This window comes from Lactuca virosa, chromosome 8, assembly GCF_052849685.1.
Source record: "Lactuca virosa cultivar CGN04683 chromosome 8, Lactuca_virosa_CGN04683_v6, whole genome shotgun sequence".
Classification (NCBI taxonomy): domain Eukaryota; kingdom Viridiplantae; phylum Streptophyta; class Magnoliopsida; order Asterales; family Asteraceae; genus Lactuca; species Lactuca virosa.
Genome location: NC_136433.1, coordinates 13896355 through 13902408, shown reverse-complemented (window position 1 = coordinate 13902408; position 6054 = coordinate 13896355).

Sequence of the window (6054 nt, the reverse complement as noted above, 5' to 3'; positions counted from 1 at the left end):
GTGTTTAATTGAGGATTCATTTCTAATCAAACTTTGTTCTTTTTCCTTTTCAGATGTCGAACGTCAACAACAACGCTTCCGACTCAAATTTCTCCGGCTCGTTCTCACTCATGAACTTGTGTGAGAGAGTGATATTTGACGGGTCCAATTTCAATGATTAGATCTGCAACATCTGAATGGTCACTCGTTACGAGGACAAAGAGTATGTCCTCGATGTGAAGTTGAAGGAAATCAACGTCAACACTGCCTCTACTGAAGAAATCGCGGCCTTTGAGGCCCATGAGCGTGATGATACGAAAGTCCATTGCATCATGCTGGTGACTATGACTGCAGAACTACAGAAGTCCTATGAGGACATGTATCCCTATGAGATGCATCAATATTTGCTGGACCGGTACCACCAAAGAGCTAGGCAAGAAAGGTACGAGATCATCACTTCGATGATCACTGCCAAAATGGGTAGTGGAGAGTCTCTTACCGCTCATCTGCAAAAGATGCAGAGATATGTTGATCGCCTGCTAAAGTTAAATGTTAACTTTGATGAAGAGCTGGAAATTGCCATCATCCTTCACTTCTTGCCTCCCTGCTACAACTAGTTCCACATGACCTACCACATGAATAAGGAAGAGGTAACTTTGAGCAAGCTTCAAGGCTTGCTAAGGACTGCTGAGAGCAATCTCAAAGATAAGTCTGTTGCATCATCTCCTTCTCCCGCTGCTGCCCCAGTCTTGGCAATTGGGCAAGGGAAGGGTAAGAAGAGGAAGGCTCCCTCAAAGAGCCACTATAAGGGAAAGTCTCAAGATGGTACCTCTTTTAGTGGAACCAAGGTTGGTTTTGCTAAACCCAACTCCAACCCCAAGGAGGTAGAGTGCCACAACTACCACAAGATAGGACATTGGAAACGAAGCTGTAACATCCGGAATTTCAGGTATTATATTTATTCTTTTTATTTTGAGTTTTGTGGAAGAACTCGGCGAGTTGGTGCGTAGACTCGCCGAGTAGAGACGCGATTTCTCACCCGGATTAATGACGGACTCGACGAGTCGCATTGGTGGACTCGGCGAGTCTGCGCTGTTCAATGAAACCCTAATTTCTTGGGTTTGGGGCCTATTTAAAGGGCCTTATGGCCGTCATTTGTGCTCACCAGTCCCCAGAGCGAAACCCTAGTGAGCTTGAGCGTTTGGAGTGAGAGAAGGAGCCATTGTTGAGCTTGGAGGTGTTGTCTAGCAAGGGAAAGGAAGCTATAGCCAAGAGGAAGCAAGATGATCAACTTCCTGAAGATCTGAGGTCCAGAACATCACGTTTGAGGTACTATTTTCGAACCATTTTCTGTTAAGGTGATGTTCATGTTGATTTAGGGCTTATTGAGCCCTTTTGTGGCTAGATCTAGTGCTCCCTTGGTCCCTTAAGCGAGTTAGGTTCTGGATCTGGACCCTTGGAGGTCCAAAGTGTCCCTTTGTCCAAGCTTTTTATGAATCCATGGAGGTTTTGGTTTGGGATCTTTGTGCTTGAGGTCAAAACACCATTTATGAGTCATTAGGTGTGTTATGAGCGCCAAGACATGAACTTTATGTGATAAATAAGCTTGGAAGGTCTGGATCTATGAGTTAGTGGAACAGATCTGACCTCAGAAGGTCGTTTGGGGTTGTGCATGGAATGCACTCGCCGAGTCCATTGCCAGACTCGACGAGTTGGTGCGGGTTGTTCAGTGATTTCAAACCAGGGGTTGAGTAACCGAGTCGGGTGAGTGACTCGGTGAGTCGGAAGGGACTCGGAAGAATCGGGTCCCCGTAGAGACTCGGCGAGTCCACGCCAGACTCGGCGAGATTAGTTGACCGTTGACCATTGACCAGAGTTGACCGATGTTGACTTGATGGGGTTAGTCAACCTTAGTTGGGAAGTGTTAATTAGAGATGTATTGTGTTATAGGAGGACTATAGCTCGGGAGATCGAGCACTAGTGATTTCAGGGATTTACGAGTTACCGAGATACGCGAGGTGAGTCTTCTCACTATACTTTACCTTGAGTAGGTAACCAGAGTTGTGTGACAGAGTATTTGTATGCTATATATGTTATGTGTTGTACTGCATTATTTCTATGTGATTTATGCTGTGCATGTTTACAGAGTTAGAACCGGAAGGTTCCCAGAGTTAGAATCGGAAGGTTCACAGAGTTAGAACCAGAAGGTTCACAGAATAGGGTCCACGGACCCACAGAGTTATAGCCTCGAGTGGCTAATATGTGTTATGTGTGGTATTTTGGGGAACTCACTAAGCTTCGTGCTTACAGTGTTACGTGTTATGTGTTTCAGGTTTCTCTCAGGATCACGGGACGGCACCGGCTCGATTGTACACACCAGAGAAAGAGTCACGTTTTGAGGATCCTGGTTTATTATGCAAGTGAAAATGGAGTTATGTTTTGTAATTCGATTATTTTTAATTGAAAAATTGTTTTGAAATTTACGGTGTTACAAGTTGGTATCAGAGCCTTGGTTTGAGGGATTCGGATGCACCTTCGGGTAAATCTGGACTCAAACTGAGGATTTAAGAAAAATTTTCAAAAAAGAAATGTGTTTTTATAAAGAGAATAAGAGTTTCAAAGAGAAAGCATAAAGAGCAGTGTGTACAATCAGCCAGAGCCCGAACGGTGATTTCCCAAAACACCCTTATTTTGTGTTATGAGATATTTGTGATATATTTTATGAGATATTATGCATGCTAGAGGCAGGCTAGGCAATTCATATTTTAGGACTAGAGTGGCCTGATTTGTGATGCCTTAGCCTAGGGTTGCTGATATATGTGATGTGCTTTTGAGTATGTGTTGAGCGAGAGTGTCCAACAGGAAATTTTTAGGGGATTCGAGTAGGGAAGTAATTTGGAAGAGGTATCTATATGAGCATATGAGGAGCTTGCCGAGAGGGTAGCCAGATGCCCACGTGGGGCGGAGTTGTTAGAGTTCAGTGATATCCATCACGTATGAGGAAAGCGAGTGGATAATAACCTAAGGAGGTTTTTCGTGCTGAAGGGGACGCTTCAATGCCCGAATGCTGCTTGCTTCGTGCTTGTGGAGCTCTCAATGATGGGAGTCAGCTACTAAGTGAATATGACGATATTCAAGAGGTAGATGGCTGGCATCATTAGGAGCTCTTCAGCAGCTGATGGCAGAAAAGTGTGGGAATCTAGTAAGAGCCTAGGGAGTAACCTTAGCCAGATGAGTGCGCTGTAAGAGTAGATAATTTCGCTGGGAAGCGAGCACGCGCGACGGGATTGGTGAACGAGAAGGTCGAGCAGCTACTTAGGAGCTCCGGGATAGTCTGTGTGGAAAGTATGGGTAGATGTGGCAGGTAGTATGGGCTTGCACTACTGAAAGCAGAGGACCCATACTTGATACAGGGAGTATTCTGAAGGTTCTAAGGAGCGGATTGAGGAGTGATGTTATGGTTCGAGTACCATACATCGGAGTAGATTGAGGAGTGATGTTATGGTTCGAGTACCATACATCGGAGCGGATTGAGGAGTGATGTTATGGTTCGAGTACCATACATCGGAGCGGATTGAGGAGTGATGTTATGGTTCGAGTACCATACATCGGAGTGGATTGAGGAGTGATGTTATGGTTCGAGTACCATACATCGGAGCGGATTGAGGAGTGATGTTATGGTTCGGGTACCATACATCGGAGCGGATTGAGGAGTGATGTTATGGTTCGGGTACCATACATCGGAGCGGATGGAGGAGTGATGTTATGGTTCGGGTACCATACATCGGAACAGATGGAGGAGTGATGTTATGGTTCGGGTACCATACATCGGAGCATATTGAGAAGAGATGTCATGGAATGAGTACCATGGTTCGTAGTGAATGATGCTTGTGGTTCTCCGGTTATCCAGTCATGATTGAGTTCGAAGAGGCGTCCCTTGAGAGGGAGGTCGAGAGCCTTTCAGAGTATTTTGGTAAGGAGTCAGAGGGAGGGGAGAATTTCGGTCTGAGTTGAGCAATCAGTCGATAGAGGAGATGTCACCTTCTGTGATCTGGGTGGTACTATTTATGTTCGTGTGCGAAACATGAGAAGCATGATGTTTGAGTTTTGGGTTTGGGGGTAAACCCTGTAGGTTTTCATTAATGATGATTTTCCACCAGAGTATCAGGTAGCATGTGTGCCGCGAGGCAGTGATTTATCATGAGCAGATAGTCAGTTGGGACTGAGATAGTCGAGGACCACGTTACACCTATTTGAGTATAGTAGGGCGTATTGTAGTGGTATCAGTGGGGAGTTCAGTCGAGTTTATCAGTGCAGTGATTTTTTTCTATCTATGTTGGGTATTGAATATGGGAGTGGGTCCCTGTTCTTGGTATGATCCATGTGTTGGAACGTTGGTTGATGAGTTAAGGTGGGGGAGTATTATGATTTTGTGGTTCAGTCTATGAGCCAGTGATGTTATTGGACAGTTGAGTTGTTTGGTATTGGATTGGTACGAGACTTGGAACGACTAGAGGCAGTCGTGACGAGAAGTTCTTGAGGATTTCATCTAAGGTTCATAGTATATGAGATCGATTGATTTCCTTAAAGGGGATTATCGGGCGTTGCATAGCACTTTCCAGGGGCAGGTGCGATTTTGCTGGTGAAAATAGTTTGCGGGATGGTTGTGTGCCAATTGGTGATGGTTCGAACCCTGAGTGGGGGAGAACCGGGTACCGTATGGAAGAAAGCAGAGATTTATCAAGAGCGGTTATAAGTGGGGTATAGAGATCTGCGGTAAGAATTCATGAGACCAGAGTTATTGGTGATCGAGGAAAGGGTCAGAGTGAGCTAATGCAGGAAGTACTTGTTTGAGAAGGATGAATGTCTCCACGACAGGTGGTCAATGGTCAGGAACCTGGTAGTGGTCAGTGTCGTTGCAAGTAGGTAGAGAATGATTGAGCAGCCAACTCCCGGATCGGTATGCGTATTCTTGCTTGGATTTTGAGCGGTAGGAAAAAGGGTTTCGGATAATTATCAGTGTATTCCGTAGCGTTAGCGTTTTCTCGTGTTCCAATTGAGTAATTGGGTACACCGAAGTTGCGCATTTGGAAAAATGAAGATCTAATTATGGGGTTCAGAGGAAATGTATTATTGTATCTATATGATGCTTGGGGCAGGAGATCAGTGGTTGTGGCAGGATCTTGTGATGTTCTGTTGGGGTGTTCCGAGGTATCCGGGTATGATATCTTGATTTCGGAGTTATTCGAGAATCTTGAGTTGAGACGACTTGTGGTGTATCAAGTATCTATGGTCCTAGTGGGAGCCTTGGGAGTTGTCGTCAGGAAGGATTATTTAAGAATGTGGATTTTCTGAAGAAAGAGGTATTATATTATGACGATTGTCGTCATAATTTATGATGCATAATTGGGGCAAGTGTGTGTAGATAACTATGATAGTCCGTGGAGCATGAGCTAGTGGACATAGTGTGGTGTGGTATGAGATTTAGATTATGGGGTAACGGGAGCGAGTGTTGTGATGCTACGGGGAGCCGTAGTATTCACTAGTCAGAGAGTGTTGTGATGCTACGGGGAGCTGTAGTATTCACCGGTCAGAGGATGTTGTGATGCTACGGGGAGCTGTAGTATTCACTGGTTAGAGGGTGTTGTGATACTACGAGGAGCCGTAGTACTCACTGGTCAGAAGCTTTTGGTGATGTTGAGGATCCGTAGTATTCTAGGCGGCAAGAGAGTGTGATGATGAAGTGTTCTCCGATCAGAGTATGATGCAGAGGAGTATTAGGCTCAAGTAGCCTAGTATCGAGTTGTTGGAGCTTGGTGGTTAGGCGAGGGGCGAGACGGGGGTCTCCTTCTCTCTCGGGAATTATTATATTTTGAGTTGAGTTGAGTTGTGTTTGTTGCAGCATGAGGAATTTGGGAACTGGTATTCGCGCGTGGCATAAGGTGAGTCATGAGACCAATGTTTTATTGGGACACGAGGTTTCAACTTTGGGTAGGACCCAAACTCTCGAGTTGAGTTTGGCTTTGATAGTGGGAGGATAGCGAGAAGAGATTTTTGACTTCTGAGGTAAATTCT